General features: G+C 39.8%; 1 protein-coding gene across 3 annotated transcripts in view; it reads left to right on the top strand.

Annotated features, from left to right (window-relative positions):
- The first annotated feature begins 9,799 nt into the window (after window positions 1-9,799).
- The window catches only part of MPPED1 (metallophosphoesterase domain containing 1), a 64,341-nt gene continuing 53,844 nt past the window's right edge, over window positions 9,800-20,296 (top strand). Inside the window, exon 1 of one of the 3 annotated variants that reach the window (XM_015628491.2) lies at window positions 9,800-9,891. The gene's annotated coding sequence lies outside the window, so the exon portion shown is untranslated. Of the gene's footprint in view, window positions 9,892-10,357; window positions 10,858-20,296 lie in introns of those variants that run through there. The other 2 variants (XM_033514515.1, XM_015628492.1) reach the window with 2 other exon arrangements.

The raw sequence follows: 20,296 nt of genomic DNA, 5'->3' as shown, positions 1-20,296 counted from the left end.
CGTAAAATCAAACAGGGCCTAAAATGCTTTAAACAAATTCTCTTTATCTGAGGAATGACACTGTTGCTCCTGAAAAAGAGTCATCTCTGGCACACTCTGCAGTCCTGATCTCCCCAGCTGAGAAACTCCAAGTTTTCTTTGAATGAAGGGCTCATATGCCCTGGGTCTTGTCTCAGCAGAGCACTCACACCCAAGAGCAGGGCAGTACTTCTGGCTTACACACTCAGAACATCAGTAGTAGATAGTCCCATTTATCACAGGTTGTCTTTAAATATATCCACCAAGAACAGGACATTTTGGTTTTTTTTCCTTTTGGAATGAAGGGCTTCTGAATGGCCTACATAATTGCTACTCCACAAAAAACTCCAGATAGAAGATTTCCCAAAGTGTTAAGCCCTCCAACCAAGAGGGAGAAGCACTAGCCTACACTTCTACAGCTTCAAAAGGAATACAAAATGCTAATTTCTGCCTCTTGTTGATAAGCACGTCAGCTGAACTGTCAGCATCCACTCTGAATTCATCCATTATCTTATCAGAAGTTGTTGCACCAAGATGGTAGGTATTTAATAGATTTCCTATAGTCTCACAATCTACACACTTACAATTCAAAACTTCTTCCCTAATCCATGTGTGACCCACCCCAAAATTTCATATCTAATTAATCCTCTTTGCTACAGTCTGCTCTACTTTGTGAGGAAGCAATGTGGGCATCCTTTCCTAAAGGAAGGTGAGCCAAGGGGAATGCTAGGGCCACCAAGGCAGATACCTCACTGGCCAGGCTCCATCTCACAGAACTTCAGGATACCTGTAGGTACAAATCCAGAGATGGTGGCCAGGTTCAGTGAAGAACCCAGGTCCTAAGGCAAAACTGTGATGATGAGGGAGATTCAGATCAAGCTAGGAAGTCAGAGCACAGGTTTTAATTTGGTAGCATAACATGGTTCTAACTCAACTTCTCCAGCGAAGCTTAAAAAGAGAATGAGTGGCTGGGGCTGAGCTTAAATAGAGCTCCTGGTCTCTTAAGGAATATGGGTAGAGGGCTCAGGTTGGGCTGGTAAGGGACATACGGACTTATTAGTGCAAAAAGGGCCTTCCCAAGTGATCTTTATGTAACTTTGGGAACTACTGCAAAATTCCCAAGCAAATAATAAATACTAGTCTTTATAAAAAATATCAGAAAGATCTGCTTAGCAAAATCCTGCTCAAGAGAAATTTTTCCTATGTCTCAATGGTTCCCAGCAACTTCTACATCCATTTGTTACCCAACAAATGCAAAGGAAATCGTAGCACTTTACAAAACCTCAAATTGCCATCAGTTTTAAATTATGACATTACACTACATCCTTCTTTTTCAGTAGATCTAGAGCCAGATAATAAAGCTTATAATCTATTGCTTTCCTTTCATCCTTTACACATAATTTGATGGTAAACTCTGAGCCATTCCACTGTAAGTGCAGTGTTCACTCAGGTGAAAAAACCTCAGTTTTCACTCACACTGGGACAGATTATATTCCAGGATGGCTGTTGCAAATAGCACAGTACTCTGGTAGCAGATTATGTCTGTAGGAATCACTCAGTTTCTTGGGAATCCCTGGAGCAACTGTTCACTTCTGAGAAATACAGAAGAGGAGAAAAAAATCACCTCTCCCCAGATGTGTTCATTGCCCTGAACAATCAAGTCTTTGCTCCTTGCTTTCAGGCTGTCATTTGCAATCAATCCCAGAATTAAGTTATTTGGACAAGACACCAATAGCAATCAATGCTATCGATGGGTTACTACAAAACCATGGCACCAGTTATTCCAGTCTGTGGTGGAAGCAAGTTGCCCCTCTGGTTCTGAATCTGAAGAACCACCGCTGGTCCATTCCCGCGACAAGCCTCTTTCCTACAAGTAGCTGTGAACATATTCTACAGTTTTAGCTGCTTGCACAACATAAGGTAATTTTTCTCATGAGAGGTTAGCCTTTGACTCTTAATGGGCTGTCATCCTCTTTAGTAATTTTAATTCTTGTATCAATACCCAGTCCATAGACAGTAGCATCTGTGTCTAATTGAAAATGAGGTTAGCAGCCCTGGTCAGTTAGCAGCATTTCATCTCTGAATAGTAAATTACGCGCTTGACCATTGAAATAACATTATTTTCCTTTCCCTTTTATGTAAATGTTATGTAATATTGCAAAACACAGGAAAACAACCTTCTCTGGTAGAATTAAAGTCCCTCAAAACTGCACATCTGGAAGTCTCTGGGGTGCTCTCTGGACTCCTAAGAGTAGAATTTCCCTCCGTGCTCTTGTATGTGCCAGACCTAAATTCATTCCTCTTAACACAATCCCCATTGGTTTGGGTGCAGTTTTCAGGCCAGCACCTTTGGGTTGATCCCAACCTATTTGTAAATATATCTTGTTTTGTTCAAAGAGACTAACACGTGCCCAGGGTGTTATTTAGCTGCAATGAGTAAGCCAGGAGTAATCCTGGACCAAAGCCTCTATTAGCGGGGCCTCAAATGTAGTCGCTCACTATGACAATCAAAGGCCACCACACTGAATGCTGCAAACCTTACTTGCAATAAAAGCATTTTCTCTCATTTTTAAAGCAAATTTCTATTGCTAATCTTCACTTAGTATTCAGTCTGAAAATCAGATTAAATTTTTACAGAGTCTTGGGAATCATCTACTCATGGAAACTCAGAGCAAGCCTTTTAAAGTGTTCAAGGTAGTTTCTACACAGGAACCAAATCTGCCTTTTTTTTTTTTTTTTTTTCCTAACAAGAATCATGGTTGACACACAAGAACAGCTGAAGGCTGTTATGCCCATCTGATGTATTTCTTCCATGTCCTTTGTGGGCTATTCTTTCTTTGTTTGATGGCAAAAACAAATGAGGTGGGTGTTTGATGTGTTGTCTCTCCCTCTGAGGGCCTGGAGCTGGCTTGGAACACTGCTGCCTTGATCTTTGCTGAATCAAGTAGAAAATCATGACACTCAACCAAAGGTCTTTTGGGCTATTTTGCAACTGCCTGTTTAAAGCAACAGTACTATGTCAGAACAAATCCAACAGAAACTTCCAACTCCATCTCTTTAGTGTTTCCCGTATACAGCTATGCTTTTTATCCTGTGGTTTTACATTTTTATGTTTTACATGCCTCCCTTTTTTTCCTTTTTGATGTTCACTACACTTTAGCCACATTAGCAGGAGTATAAAAAAATCACCCCAGCCCCAGACCTACAAAAAATATAATGCATAACATCTTGCTTTAAACTTTTTCTAAAAGATTATTTCAGCCAAAGTTTTCTTCCTCTGGAATATTATCATCATACTGAACTACTTTTGGCATTGTAGAACAATTTGTTTAGAGTTGTAAATTACTTACTCCACAGAACTTATTTACTTACAGTATGTACTGAACAGTTCCTCAGAGAATTTGGCACAGGCTGGATTTATAAGGTACCACCTGTCAGCTAACAGTCACCATTTATTCACCCAAATCGCACAAGCGGACAGAATCACTTAGTTTGGCCAGGCTAGCCTAAGGGTTGTCATGTTGGAAGTTATGTCTACTTTGGTCAAATGCAGGCTGAGGAGAGTCCTGGCTTTTCCATTTTGAGTATGGTACTCCTTGTTTCTGGCTAGGTATCTAACAGCCTTTATTTTCTTCTGTCAGCATTTAGTCAAACTATTCCTTTGCATTACTGTAAATTTGCTTTGTCTTGTAAGTTGTGTTACTTTTAAGGGTGGCCTGAAGGATGAGACAGGCTCTACTGCCAGCCTAAGAGCTGTGCTAACAGAACTCATAGCAAACAGTTCTCAGCCTTCTTAGGAAGGCTTACTTCCCATCCTAGAACACTGCTGTGAGAAATGAGAGGTTTATGGGGAAATTCCATTGCTTTCTAGGAGCCAGTAACTTCTTCACTGGCCTTGATCCAGGGAAACACACACACACATATAAATATACATATATATATTCATCTCTTGATAATTTATGTGCTTCAGAGGTGTATGTGAACTCTGTGGATTTCCACGGTGCCCTGCAAGTGAGGTGAGGACTCCGGTTTCTCCCTCTTCCTGACTCCTGGCTGTCCTCTAGCCACTACAGATATTGAAACAAAGACTCGAGGCTCCCTTAAAGATCAGGAGAATGCCATGTCCTTCTGCTGGACAAGGCATACAGTGATGTCCAAACTGTACATTCTGACCCCCATCCTTTTTGTTCCTTATCTAGCTGTCCCCTACCTGGGGGATGGCAGATCAGTCATAGGAGAAGCTAATTATTCACTTTATGCTTAACCCAAAGGTGCAACAGAAGAGGAAACACTGGAGGCCTTTCCCCAGGCTGTAAGAGAGTGTCTCCTCAGACACTGGACTCACTGTCTCGTCAAAGGTCAAACACTGCAGCTGCTGGAGTGCCAGGAAAGGAAAGGAAGACTCTATTAATGTTTCTCTCTAAATGGTAGATCCACACTTCCTTTACCTCTGAATTTCCTTGTCGTGATGGATTTGACTGAATTGTATGCTTCTCTGATTTGTTATGTTATTAGGGTGAGTAAAATAAAGCTGCAGCTTTTCTTTTGCTGTATTAGTGCAGTTTAATTACATTTGGGAAAGGCAAAAAGGAGAGTGGGAGCTTGCCAACATTAATGCTGTCTGTCATTCACAGCCCATTGATGACAAGGAGTTGAAAGCTTGGCAGTTACTCTGGTAATCAGCAACCTGGCTGATGACGAATGGAAAAGATTATGTGAAATTTCCTGAAAGGGGATAAAAAAAAGAGTTCTCCAAAGAAATAAAATACAAAATGAGAACAAAGGGCAAAAACCCCGAACCCCAACTTCTAAATTCAGGACTAAATCCTTTTTATAGTGTTTACATGGAAGACCCTACATGAAGCACATATAACAAATGAATTTTTTCCAGTAGTAAACTCTGCTTAATGCCTATAAAAGGAATATGTTCCTAAAATAGAAGCACAAATATGTCCACTTGATTGTTGAAATGGACTTTTTCCCCTGAGCTGAAGAATACATATCACTGATAAAAACCAGCCAACCAAACAAAAAACCTTTTATTGCTATAGATGGCCTCCCTAATATTTTTAAATTTATAACTCTGAGAAGCAGCTAATCTTTTAGAGCTATTCCAAATATATAATTCTACAGCCTTCAAAATGCAAATACTTTGTTTTCTATTTTATTCTCTCCACTTCTTTTTCTATTTTTAATACAGGAGTATGCAGCTATTTCATCTTAATATTAGGAACATAAGCAACTGCTATTCAGGTTTTAGAGTTATTTGCAGTATCTCAGCCTCTGACACAATAGTAAAGTTCAAGAAAAACTCGTGTTAAATGAGACTTGGAATCACATCACTGTTTAAGGAGAAATTCTAAAGGAGAAATTCTACATTCTACATGGTTTTGCTGTGACCTGTAAAACACATTATTTGTAACATTTCTCATTTGTCATAATTAAAAGCTGAATATCATCCCAAAGCCATTTTTTGGCAACTTTAGGAAGAAACAATGATGGTCTGTTTGAGGTTTTGTTATGTCATTTTTCTGTAGCTGCTGGATATACCTACTCAATTTCACAAATCACAGAATTGCACTTTGGTAGTCAAGACTTCAGCTTTTCATTTTGTTCACAATGGGCAAATGAAAAGGTCCTCTGGTATCTATGGTATTATTAGACCATATTTTTAAGAACAAGAAAAACCCATACAATTTGACACTGTGCAATTGTTTGCTTGGCATGGAAGCAATTGTGAGACTTTTGTCCCTTCTGTTTTGCCAAACACAGCATAGGACAAGAAAGAAACACATGGCTTTTAATCACGACATTAAGCAACTCGGGCAATTTAAAGTTTACCAGCAGGCAATGTTGACTGTGTGGGGCTGTGAATAGGGAATTTCTCTTTTGCGCTGCTGAACAGATACATAACTATGTGGCTCCAGGCTTTTTCCCCACAGGCAAAGTACCACAGCTCTGTATTTTATGAGGAGCTGCACGGAACAGGCAGCGGAAAGGAGATCACTAAGGTTTACTGGAAAGCAACACGAGGCTGATTTGATTGGTAAGTTTAGTGTTAAGAACTAGCTGTTTATTTATTAGCTTAAAAATATCACATAGGTCAGAGACCTCCTCCCCACTGAAGAAATGACAATGGGGTATTAGTCATTCATCAGACTGACTTTCAAATTTCTGTGGAAAGATGTACAATTTAGCAAACTGTAAACCCTGTAAACTTTTTTTCTTTTGTTTTTGCTTGTGTGTGTGTGTGTGTGTGTGCGTGTGCATGTGTGTGTGTGTTAGCAGTGCAAAGTTACACTGCCTGAGGAACAGGTCTTTCCATCCTGGATAATACATCATTCTGTCCATGTGACAACCATGCCCAGGCACAACCTGGTGTTCCTCCATATTTTTCCAGGTTTCATGAACATACAGACATGCCTCAAAGCTCAGGTACACGACATATCCTCATGTCCTGGCAAAGACCACCCAGATTGTGTAGATCAGCTGTTCCTTGCACGCGTGCATTCCATCTGATGCCTCAGGAAAGCACCATCAGAGCATGAGTCAGGCTTGGGAAGTGCAGGCTGGAGTGTACAGGCACAGATGAACTCTGCAGGGCATGTGTAGGAAGTCTGACATGTCACAGAAGTGCAGGGGATGGGGAACAAAGAACCTACAAGACGATGGATGGCACATTTCAGAGCTGTAGGCTGTCACTCAGCAGTGGTCTACTGCTCCTCTTCTGCTGTGACACTGTGCAAACAGAAGACTGCACTAACTCTTATCTGTAAAAATCAAACTGCTCAAGAAACAAAAAAAATTCCTAAACTAGGATGGATTTGTTAATTTAATGGGTAGTTTTGAAGAACAGGTTTAATTTAAACTACACATAAATAATTGGCAACCACCAAGAAGCTAAATCAAGCAAAAAAATTCAGCCAAAATGCTGCACTGTTATACAGGTTTATATTTATTTTATATCCATTTCTGCCTTCCCCAGTGATTGTCTGAACTGCATTTGCCCAACTGCCTTTCACTTTAGATAAGGGGACCATTTTCTCTCCTGTCAGTTGAAATTACTTTTTGTCTGTTGCTACCTAAATGCTCACATAGAGAATTTTCCATCTTCAAAACTAATTATTCAAAAATGAGATGTATAAGCCCTTCCACCTTGAAGTAACAATCTGTACAACCAAAGGTAATTTAGGGGTCCCTTGCTTCATTATGCCAGAATTTGATCAAAATCCCTACAAATACTGTCCTTGCTGGACAACATTATTCCATACTATCTTCTCAAAAAATCCATTATTTAACAAAAAAATTTAAAAAGATTAAGCAATATTTTGTTGAAATTTTTTCTGCACCTCTTCAATTGACACAAAGAGATGTTTACTGTTCCTAAGCTTTGGAAGGTGATGCCACCAACCTGACTGAAGGCCTTGGCTAAGCAGATGGAACAGGATGTAACTGATGCAGGAAAGCAATTTTTGAGAGCTGCAGTTTCTTCTGCAGGCGGGGTGCGTATCTTCTTTGTTTCAATCCATTTGAGCAGTTCAGTTAAGGACTATTAACACTAAAAAATCAACATTAAAGAATAAAAAGTAAGATTGCCTATTTTCCTCTGTCAATCTATAGCTAAACCCAAGTGTGAGAGGATAAGATCTGCTTTCTCTAAGACTGTCAAAGCCATGGCTACCAGAAGCTTCCAATTTAATTCCCCTTCTATGGGCCATTATTTCAGATATTTCATAAAATATTCTAAAATGCAAAGATACTTTTGAAACACATCAAGCATATTTAAGATAGTTTTAATGAACAATTTTAAATTACCTCAAAGAAATTTTAATTGAATGTCAATTTTCATACAAAGAGAACTTGATGCAAATCATAAATAACTAAAAATGTCAAGTACTATTCATCATTTTTAAAAATAGAGAGTGAGAAGTTAATTTCTTCATAAAATATTTTAATCCTAAACCAGATGTATTTAATGTGTGTAGTAGATACAATGTTAATTCGCGGTTGAAAAATCAAAATAAGCAGATCTGATAATACTTATCAGCTGATTTATGTTTGTACATTCACCAAAAAAAGAAAAATCCATTTCTCTTATGAAAGACAACTAAAATTTAAAAAGGGAAAAGAAGAAATAAATTGCCATTAGAAAATCTTTCTGCTTGTTCTTTTAAAGGCTAGCTGAAATTAAGGATTTGCATCCAGCCACTCCTGCCTCACCTGGAACATTTAATCAACAATTTTTACTTTTAAAGACAAAAGTAAATAAGAACAATGCTAAGCACATTTGCTTCTTTCTTTTTTTATTTTTTTTAAAGTAGGAATTTATTACTCATATTTCTCATTGGGAAACCACACAGCCTCAAGATTTCAAAAAAAAGGTGCCTGTAATTACTTTTCTAAGCTTGTATTCATGCATCTGAATAAGTGAATTGATTGTGAATATGTTCTGCAGCTTTTAATAGGTCCTAACCATTAGGCCGATCAAAAATTTTTCAAGCGCATTTATATTGTTGCAAAACCGCTGACATGTCAAAATGCAAACTTTCAAGATAAACACGTATGTTTTGCCAGAAATAGAAACTGTGGGGGAAGGTTTTCAGGTCCAGTTTTAGGGTTCCAAGCCTCTGCCCAGAGCACAAGAACTTCTCGGGGGGCAGCTGACGATTCCTCCTGTCCTGGGCAGAGCCTGTGGCTCTGCTCGGTCATACAGGACCTTTTGTGGGGCTCGATGGCTTCTTTTATTTCCTCCAGAACATTTCCCAGAGCTGTCTGTTTCATCCTGACCTGGAAGAAATGTGCAATTTTCGTGTCCAGAATGGGTATTATGCAGCTCAGGATTTTCAGACTGTTGTTTGATGGGCAGCAAATCACCATGTGTACCAAACGCAGATGTATCTCCACTAATTCTTGCTCAATAATCCAGCACATTTTCTTGCCTAGCAGGCGATATGGGAACATGCGAGCAGGAATTATATTTGTTCTTGTAAGGATTTGAGTTTTTTTCATTTGAGAATCGCTCTGCAGTTGTGCAATAAAGCCCTTTACATATAATTTCCCTCTCCTCAACGCATGCATTTAACTCTCCTGTTCTCTACTCATAATATCATAGGAGTGTAATATTACATATTTATGATTCTACGATGGCCTGATTTCGAAGCAGAGGGAAGTTGTCCATGCTCGGCACCTCTGATAAATACACCAGGCGCTGTTAGGGAAGGGACCTTCCCTCGCCCACCCCCGTGCCCCCTTGTACCCTGACAGGACCGGACCTCCGGAGTCCCCCGGCGCCCTTCTAGCCACCTGCGCTGCCGAAGGGACGGGCAGCGGCTCCCTCGGCCCCGCGGCGCTGGCCGGAGAATCCTCCCGCAGCCCCGCCGCCAAACTTCCCCCTGACCGCTGCGGGAAGGAGGGGGACGACCAGTACCCCCCCACCCCCGCGAAAGGCCGGCGCGGAGTTCTTGCCTCCCGACTGCACGCACAAGCTCCCCAAGGATGCTGCCTCGGCTGTGGCCCGGGCCGCGCAGCTCCTCTGCGGGGCCGGGGGGCGCAGCCTCCCCTCCCGCCGGAGGCGGCCCCGCGCCGCCCCCGCTGACCCGAGCCCGCGGCGGGAGGGGACAGCCCGCGCTCCGTCGCAGCGCAGCCCGGCCGCGGGCACCGAGCACCGGGGCCATGCAGCGCCTCCGCCCCGACGCATCACCGGTCCGGCCGGGCGGGGAGGAGGCAGGGCCGGCAGTGGGGGATTCCTGGCCCCCCAAAGGAGGTGGGGGAGGCGGGGGAAGGGAGGCAGGGGGGAGGGAGGCTGAGCTCCCGGAGAAGGAGACGATCGTTCGCACAAAATCCTGCGTTCTCAAACCAGCCCCGGCGGGCAGGGTACGTATTTGGGGGGGAGGGGGCCGCCCCGCTGCCCCCACAGGGATGGGGGTCGGGGTTGGGGTTCGGACGGCTGCTCCGAGCTGGAGGATCGTGCGCAGGGCCCGTTCCCGGTGCAGGATCGGTGGAAGACGGTGAGCTTCGATCGCCTCCCCCGGCTGGGGACCGAGGAGACGGGGGGGATGGGTCCGCCTGTGTTGCCCTGCGAGGGTCTGAAACCCCCCCAGCCGCACCCCCTACCTACCCACCCCCAAGCGCGTCAGGGCTTTGCTTCTCCCAACCAAGCTTCCCCTTGGCTTCTTAAAAAAAAAATAAAAAAAAAAATAAAAAAAGGATATATATGTGTGTGTGTATATATATATATATATATATATATATAATATCTATGCCCCAAAGCTAGAGAGAGTGAGGAGGACGGGGGGTGGCGGGGGGGGGAAGCGAAGGGGGGGGAAGGGCTTTTCTGAGGATCAGGAGAGAGGCGGAGGAAGAGGCGCCGGGAGCCTCGCAGCATCCCGTGCCCCGGCCCCGCGGCGCTGCTGCCGCTGGCCGTGCGGAGCGGGGTGCGGAGCAAGGTAAGGGCTGGCAGCGCACTCCAGGGACCTTGCCTGTCCATCGAGGGCTGCTCTCCCCGGCTGTACGAGCGCTCGCTGGCCGGGGCAGGGCGGCCGCTGCCCCGCCGTGCCCCTCCGGGAAGTTACTTTGTTCGCAGAGTTGCCGCGGAGGCCGAGCTGGGACCCCCGGGCGCTCCGGCCGCTTGTCCCTCGCGTTCCCCCCACCGTGCTCAGTGTCACCAGCCAACACCGCGAAAGAAGCCCCCGAGAAAAAGCCGTGCGCGCCTTCCCCAGTAATTTCCCTCGCATAGCCGGGGCAAGGGGTGATGGAAGAGGAAGAACTTCCCTTTGTCGTAGGAGAGGATTGAGTGACCTCCAAAGTTTTGTTCCGGGAGGAAACCGCTCGATAAGTTTGGTAGGATTCATGCCGATTTGCATGTAATTTATTTCTCTTTTATTTGGTATCCAGGACGCTCAAAGCAGTAGAGCAGAAAAAAAAAAAAAAAAAAAAAAGAAAAAAAAAGACAGACTGGGGACATTTCGATAGAGATTTCATTTCTTTTTAGTGCTTTATTAGGATTAGCATTTTCTATGTTGCACTTTCAGATAGGTAGTGTGGAATACATTTATAAATGGGTGTGCTTGTCTGTGGGTAACACAGATGGTTTGGACGGGAAACGTGAAGAAACTGGGCAGATTTTAAACATTCCGTTCTCTTTGGTGGAAGATCAATAGTTGAAGATTCCTGCTTGTACAGTCTGATACCTTGACAATATTATCATTGAGAGATCTGCTGATAGTGTATGGTATTGATAGCCGTTTCAACTTCAGTTTAATGAATTTTGTGGTTGATTTAGACTAGTGTAAAGGAGCTTTGGATATATCCATATATGGATATTTGATAATGGATATTTGGATAAGTGGATAACTAGGAATGTTTATTAAACTTTGCAATTGATGAAGTGAACACTCAGTTTTTCTAAGGTAGATATTTAAAATGCAAGGCTACATTTTAACAGTGTATATCTGAAATGTGAATACCAAAAATCATGCATCTTTTGAGAAGACCAGTTATGGAGTCATTGTAAAATGGCAATCTGTGTTGCACCTATTTGTAATAAACAGTTTTGTGATGCCAGACACTGTAAATTCTCTGGTAGTGTACTACAAAAATGGGGAGTGGAACTGATTTCTATCTGTATATGGATTTCTGAAATTATTAAATGTAGTAGTTTTCCCATGTATGATATCTATGTGAACTGATTAATATTAGTTACTACCCAGGTATGTTTAAACAGTTTTAGCATGGCTTTTGGGTTTCTTTCATTGTCTCAAATGAGACATAACAAATCTTTAAAACTTCTTGCTTGTACATTATTCTGCCTGACTCCTTTATTCTCTTCTTGATCTTCTGTAGTATAATTCAAAGCAGAATATCTGCAGAGAATACCTGTATATGTTCGTCTGAAGTAAAATGCCCATTTTAAAGATACAAAAATGTTCTTGGTAGACAAGAGCCATCCTCTCATGCCCTGTACTAAAACCTGGACTGCTGTTAACAAGAGACTTGTTTTGGTGTTAGTTTGTGATGCCAAACAACAAACATTAGACAATGCAAAGATAAAGCTGGTGCTCTGATCTTTCTTTAAACAGGTTATGTTTTTTATTTAATGCTGCATGCTCATTATGGGAACTGTCAGTAGGAATGTAAAGCAGACTGGAGTTCTGATCTAACATACATTCATAGATGACTTTGACACTGACGTTTCTTATTCTTCAGTTAACGGTTCATAGAATACAGTGTTGTTTGTGATCATATTTATTTAATTGAGTGCACTATATGAAATCAGAAGAAATCTGCTAGATTAATGTCCTTCTAGGAACCAAACATTCAGATCTGCTGACTTAGGTGCAGTCCTCCTGACCTGAAGAGTTTCACAGAAGTGGACTTTTCTATTTAGTAGAACAAGTTGGAGTGTATAAAGACATCATTGGTTTTTAAGTCATCTAGAGTTCTGCCACTGAATTACAAAGAAGGAGACTCAAATCCCCTGAAACCAGGTAACTGCTTAGTCAATTACCCAGTCAGTTTCTTTTTTTCAGACATATGGAAACAATATCAAATAGTAATTAGAAAGTGCATTCATAATTGATAATTTGAATGCTTTTCATCCATTAGAACAGTTTTCATCTCAGTTGGTTAATAATCATAATAAAAATAACTCAGTGCAATCCATTTGATTCTTGCTTAATCTTGTTTGGAAAAATTCAGATGGGATGTGGAAGGTAAGCTGAAGGAAAAACCTTTTCACATGTTCAGTTATGTGAAGAAATATGAGGAATATTGCAGCATACAGTATGAGCTTTCAAAATAAGACTCAGTGTAGCACTGGAAACTTTTATTTGGGTGTCCTGGATTATACATTGGTTTGGGTTCTGTGATCGTTTTCCATAGGTCAATTTCATCTGTCTGAGAGTGTCTGAGAGCAAAGTGGTCTCTATTATTTCTGACTTAAAAGATATCCTTTATTTTAAATTCTGGCTATTCAAGGTTATATCTCAAAATATAAGCAAAATTGGTAATGTAAGAGAGTTCTTTAAGTTTGCTGGATTGTTATCCTTTAACTTCCTATTAGAAAATTGTATTTCCAGTCAATGTAATTACAAATAAAACAGCATGAGAATATGATGCTCGGGTAAGGTTGCAGAGTCCCTGATAAGTCCTGATAAGATCTACTGCAAAAAGTGGGAGAGCTGTTCCCCTGCTTCTGCAGTAACCACCTCTGGAGGTAAAGCAGTTCACTCCTGGGCACTGCTCACTGCTTGACCTCGTTGTTGAAGCTGTTAACAAGTGTGACAGTTTTGCCGTGCTTTGACAAGGCAGTGGGAATTGTATTAGGATTAACAGTTAGCCATTATGTGTATGTATATGTGTGGCAACTTGCAGTCATAACTGATTTGGGATTCATAACAGTAACCTAAACACAAAATACTTAGCATCTTCCATTCAGTCATAATTTAAAATGCTACAATTTACTACGGGAGTAAAGATTGAGTTCATAATATCATTTAAATATGCTGTATTTTGTCTGTCTAATATTAGTGTAGCAAGGGCTCATCTCTACTAATTGAGAGGTGTAATGCAGAAATGCATTTCAATTGCAAGTATTAGCCCTCATTTGTTACATACTCTAATTTGTACATTTTTGCTAAAACCAAGAGTATATCACTTTTCTTTGCAAGCTTACTTTTTATGTGGTGTGTCCTCTTCACCTTTTATGTGGCATGTCCTCTTCTTTTAAACTGAATTCCTCTGCCATGCAGTCAGCCCAGCTTTCCTTATGGCATCAAGGGTCTTGCCGTTGAACCAAAGACTGAAGCCAGCAGAGCAGCTGCACAAGTAGTATATGAAGGAGGCTGATGATGACTGATATTTTTTATTGTTTTTTTTCCGTGCTTTTCCTAATTGGCTGTTTTACACAAGCCTCCTTTTTTGCCTGCTCTCGGAATTGCATCACTTCGCTTAATGTGCTGTGTAACTCGGGTAGCCTGCACGCCACTTTATTCCTTATCACCTTTTCCTTTTTCTCACTGACTCTTATCATATTCCATCTTTCCACTTCTGTCTTTTGTAATGTTAATCTTGCATTATTTTTTCTTTCTTTGTAAAAGAAAATGGAAGGAACACAGTGTGCTGGCATTGCACCGATCATTCCTGTGCTACACTGTTTTCCTTCCATATCCTTTGTTGAGTTTCTGGGGACTGTAATCTGGGACAGAGACTGTTTTACTGTAGAGCTGTACAGTGTCCAGCATCATTTGCTGCTGGATTTCACCTGGTCTGTGGACACTCATAATATATAGTAATAAAAGGATTATTTTGGCTTTGTTGTTCGTTGATAGAAAAGGAAAATATTTATATTTTGAGGTTTTCTATTCTGCATTGCTCTTCTGAGTTTTGTCCTTCAACACTTTGTCTCTAATATGAGTGGATTTTGGTAAAAGTTCAGGACACTTTGCTTAATGTAGTGGGGTGAGGTAAATTAGAGCTTAGCTACTGACAGAGGTTAACTGTCATGTACCTTCAACAAGAATGATGATAAATGTCAATTTCAACATGTATTAGTGGAAACCTCAGGTTTGTCAACATCAAAAAAATGTTCAGATTTCACCATGCTGTTTAAGTAAAACAGAAGGGAAAAGAAAATTTTAAAAAAATGTACAGCGAGTCCATTTCAGAACTTTGTTATTTTCCTCACAGATATTTTTACATTTTGGTCTATATTCACTTTCCATCCCTAAACTGTGTAGTTTTAATTTAGCAATTTTTTGTGTCGCATGAAAATCATTTTACCACTGCAAATAAAATTTTTCAAGGTAGTTTTTCAAGATGCCAGTGGATCAGCTGATGGACAGTGCACAGCCACAGTTCAGGGGTAGCCTTTCTTTATCTCATGTGGACCACGTAGGGGGGCTCTTTGTGGACAGGACTTCAGGGTAGGAAGAGTGGCTGTTGACCATTTTTTCCTTACATCAGTGCTGGAGGCAATACCTGGAAAAATAAAGGTAACAAACCCAGTGATTCCCTCCCTGGACATGATTCAGATGACATGAAGGGTTTCAACAGGATAGATGCAGCTAAATGAGGGAGAGGTGGAAAAAAAAAAAAAAAAAGTAATATGACAGCATACTTAATTTTCAAAGTTTTGTGTATAGAGAAAAAAATGTAGCTGTTAAGGATTTGCTTGTTTAATTTTATAATTTATCTCCAGGCCTTAGAAAAAGAGTCACTGATCTCTGAAGTAGTATCACTATAAATGTATTTACATGTGAACTGTGTTCTACATGCCACCTTTGACTTCTGTGCTAGTGCTTTGGGATTTCATTCATCTTGAACTACAGGGATGGATAGACCACTTTTCTTTAGTGCTCTTGTCCTTTTAAAAGCTGTTAGCATCAGATTTCTTTCTGAAATCAGATGAGAATACTGGCAGTAGAATCCACAGCAGAGCGTGTGCTGTTGCATGAAAAGGAAAGACCCTGTCAATTTATTACACACAAATTCCACATAAATCAATTTGTATAAAGTGAGTGTTGCAGGCAAGTGGCTTTCACCCACAGGGCTTGTAATTGAAATTTTGCTAGGAAAATTTCTAGGAAATGAGGATGTGGTCACACAAAAGATGAAAAGAACATTCTTCAATTAAAAATTAGACCAAATTTAAACTGAAATGTAGAATCAAACCCCTACAACCCTAATTTATTCCTGTTACAATGTCCATTTTTTGTAATTTCCCCACATAACTTGTATTTTTGACTATTTTCCTTTAGAATGAGTATTCTCATTTGGGGACTTCTAATTTTTCCTGTATGAGTATTGTTTATATATGCATTGTTTACAGTAACATAGCAGATTATGTATTACTGCCAGAGAGTAAGGCAAATTTTTTAGAGCGAGGAAAGATTTTTGTGGCTCTTAAATATTTATTTTTAATTTCCTTCCCTAGATGTAATTACTTACATAGATTAGGAACCTCTGCAGGTATTTTTAGATAACTGAAGGTAGTACTGAGCAAAAATAGCATATTTTTCAGGAAAAATATTTGATTTTACTTTAAAAAATGTATCTATTTAAATATTTCATTAAAATATGACAATGTTTTATACATTCAGGCACTATCGTATGTAGGATTACAATAATGTATTTAACCTAGATGAGTATTCAGTCTATTTGTAAATCTTAGAGCACTCCAGTGTCTAAAATATATTGGATATCTGGAAAAGCACAAATTCAAAGTGAAAACAAAGCAGTCTTATTAGATTGTGTTGATTTTTCAAATTAAATAAATGAACAGTTTATTTGTATGGATGAGAAATTGATTCAGAAAATGATACTGCTAATGAGCCAAAATAAATCTAAATCTTCATAAATAGAATATTTACTGTATAGTTTTGGGAACCAAGTAGGGAAATGAAAAAAAATAATTTAAAATCATATGATCATTCAAAATAAGACTAACAAAGAAGGTTTCTAAGTGGTAATTGTTTTAAATGAATATAGAATTGGATTTCTTAGGTAAATGTGCCATTTTTGTATTTTCTGAACTCAGTGTCTGTATCTTTTCCTGAATGCCTGGTCCGAACTGTGGTGTACAGTAGGTACAGTATATTTTTGGATGAAACTTCACAGAAGTGGATGTTACCACATAGTCCCAAAACCAAAATAATTTATGTTATTTCCTATTTGCTGTGTCCGTATAATCTTTTAATTACAGGTGAAGCTCACAAGTATGCTAGTGTTTTTCATAAAGAAAATAATGAGAGAATTGTGCGATATTTATGTTTGAGAGCAAAGGAATTAACTACTTTGAAGAAAAAAAAATCAGTCAAGAATTTTCTCATACATGTACACGACAGGATATTATAACCCGCAAAGGAGAGCAATGGCATGTGTTTTAGAAGGGTGAGAAATAGCTTGGGGGGTTTTGTTACCTTTTTTTTTTCCCCTAATGTAGGTTAAGGAGATTGAAATTATAGAGAAATAAGAGGTTTTATCTAAGTCATTGTTCTTTTTTCAGGATTTCACAGATTGCTCAGTGCCCCATAGATCTGCAGTTAACAAATACATGAGATATATGATGAGGCACTGAAGTATTCATTGATATGCGAATTAGGAGATTCTAAACAGAAGAGGACAAAAAGAGTAGGGTTTTGAGGCTTACAGGTAATTCTGAATTTCATTCCCTGATTTTGCTTATATGAGTGGAAATAGCTATGACTTCCAGGGCAAAGATACAGTCATAGAGCTGAATATTATTTGACTGGTAACAGTTATCAAATTTAGATTTGCTGGCACAGAAAACCACCTCAGACATTTTCTAAAAAGGCTTAGAAGTGCATATTTAGTTTTATTTGTTTACTTTTTTAAATGCAATGGGAAATGTTCCTATCTCTGACAAATCCTATTCATTTAGGAATCCTAGTGATTCCCTCAGTAGAAGTGTGCGTGATCAAATTAAAATCCATGGGTGTCTCCATGACATTTGACTGTACTGCCTTCCCTTTAAAGTCCTCATTTGTCAGGTGAGCACACCAGGCTACCAAGGAGAAGCTCACTGGTTTTGCTTTTCCAGGACCTGCATTCTGCTTCAGAAGATGAAGAGGAGGAAGAGGAGAGAGCCTCTGGAAAGGCTTTCATCAGCAGCATGATTTTCCTGGCTCATCCTTTCCCACAGAATAATGCCTTTTTAGGGTTATTTCAATATTCATTTTCTGGTGGCAGAACTGAAGATGGTAGACTCATTCCATTGATTTGCCTCTGTCTGAACTGTCTGAAATGGGTATTTTAGCAAAAACTCTTAGTATTTTCAGCCTATTTCTCAGAGTAAGGATTGAAAATTAAGCCTTCTGATAGATAATGTTTTCATAGTTTTAGTTACTTTCCCATGAAAGTCCTATAAACATAAGTTGTTTATCACATATCTTCTAATAAACGTCTTTTGGTGGATGTTTCTCATGACCAGTGTGCTTGGGAAGGTGGTAACTTAATTATCCAATCCCTGGTGATTTTTGAGAATCTATAAATACTGGAGTCAGAGAATAAAAGAAGGTTTTTTGTTCAGACACTGAGAGTGTTCGTGTGAATCATTTTGTTTCCTTTAGCAACGTAAGTGGTTGCTTTTCTAGTCTCAGTATGGTCACTTACTGGTGGTCAGTTTGTAACAAGCATTTTTCAGGAGGTTAAAACAAAAGCAGGAGTTTGTGATAATGAAGATGGTGGCTGTAAAAATATTATTGTGCCGATTTGGATCGTTGATGCAAAGTACTCTATAGTGATTTTTAGGTGTTTAAATAAAGGGTCTACTTCCCCATGTAAGGGATATATTACAGTTTATGAAGGGTTCTGTAGTTTAGGGAAGACCTGGGCCCTTGTAAAAGCGCTTGAAAGAGTTTCTGGTTAGCAATGTCAAAAGATTTGCATGAGAAGCAAGTGTGTCACCACGTAGTCTATCACAAATTTTCACATTTAAGGTGCTTTACTGCTCTTGTCTTACTGGCTGTCCCTGAAAAAAAACTACATCTCTGGTGTTTTATAGCTGCACAGAAATGTTTGCTTTTTTTTTTTTTTTTTTTTTTTTTAATTTTTTATATACTACATTTTGTTCTTTCATTGCCTCCCCAAGCCCCAGCTTGTCAGGCTGGCTGAGCAAAATGAACATGTTTTCTGTAGCTGCCTCTTTGCCTCTGACCTTGGTACTGCCTGGAGTCCCAGTATTCTCTTTCTTTGTCTAAGTTGCAATGGAAACTCTAACAACATTCCTGTTCAGCTTCTTCCTGAGATGTGCTACAGTCACATTGTGCTTCTTAACCTCCAGATGTTAGCAACTTAGCAAAGTTCATTCCTCAACAAAGAACACCTTTATAGTTTTCTCCCAATTAGTGACTTTTTATATTCTTATTCTTATTATTATTATTATCATCATCATCCTCATCATCATCATCATCATCATCAATATTTTATCTTGGTTTTTACTTATATTTCAGTGACATCTGCTTGAGCCATGTTGCTTCCATTCGCTTCATGTTGTATTCATATTGTGTGCTGCTAGAATTATTTGCAAGAAGTGTCAGTGGTGTTTTTAGACTTGAGAGAAAGGGTGGATGATGAAGAGAACAGTGGGATCAATGGAGTGAGATATGGGGAGAGATGGTGGACATGAGAGTGAACCTAGAATAAAGCCAAATCTGTGAGTGAAAAAGTGAAATCAAAATATAATATTGGCTTGAAATGAAAACAAGGAAAAAAAAGATAAATAGGATGCATAAAAAGGCTGGGAAGTTCATGTAGACAGGGAAATATATATGTTGGTGAGATATAACACCAGAAAATTCAGGTTGAAAAAGTGAAAGAAAATCTTAATGCAAAGATGGACTTCATAAAGAAATATATCTGGGTAGTCCTACCTGCTTAGTACAGTAATTCTGTGAGAGGTATTTCAGTCCTCACAGTTTATGGCCTGATGTGAAGCTTTCTGAAGGCTGGAGCAGTGTCCATTGCACACAGAGCAGTTTGGGACCCATTTGAACATGCTGGAGAAACAGCAGGAAAATAATGTACAGGGAACATTGCTGCCTTCAATAAGATGGCTTAGCTGATTTAATAGCTTTTTCTCAGTCTGTGATTCCAACAGCCAGGTTTGTGATATTTATTTTAGCATTCATGTTCTTGCAGTCCTTTTTACATTTCTCTGTTTTTCCCTGGCAGACATCCCGCAGCTCCATAAGTCTGGGGGAAGAGGATGGTTAGCATGTTGTTGCTGTGGGGATTTGAGTCTTAACTCTCTGTGTTGGTAATGCTAGGCATATAATTTTAAAACTTGCATGCTACAGAAGCAGATAATGATTTTCCTGCTGCATTTTATACTGTGGTGTTGGAAAGCAATATATTTCAGAATATTAAAAGAAAGGAAAAGTTAAAATTTGGGCAACTATTGGAAATGGAAACAGAAACAGGGCAGTAATGGGTGTCAGTCTGGTAATCAGTCAAGCTGGAAGGAGACAGCTTGTTCTGTTGAGCACCAAGAATGTCAGTAGTCAGCCAATCACTTATGCAGGAAGAAAACCATAGACTGAAAGGTAAGGATAAAAGATATCTGTGTATGTTTCTGAAATAAGCTTGCTATTGAATTATGCTTACTGATCCTGTGCATTACACGTATTATTTCTGTTTAGCACAGGGCATTTCTATGACTGCTGTTCATTTTGGTTTTTTGCAGGATCTATCTCCTTTTCCCTTCCCTTCCCTTCCCTTCCCTTCCCTTCCCTTCCCTTCCCTTCCCTTCCCTTCCCTTCCC

This window comes from Parus major, chromosome 1A (genome assembly GCF_001522545.3).
Source record: "Parus major isolate Abel chromosome 1A, Parus_major1.1, whole genome shotgun sequence".
Classification (NCBI taxonomy): domain Eukaryota; kingdom Metazoa; phylum Chordata; class Aves; order Passeriformes; family Paridae; genus Parus; species Parus major.
The sequence above is the reverse complement of the archived record's forward strand: the minus strand, read 5'-3'. Positions and strand labels throughout refer to the sequence as shown.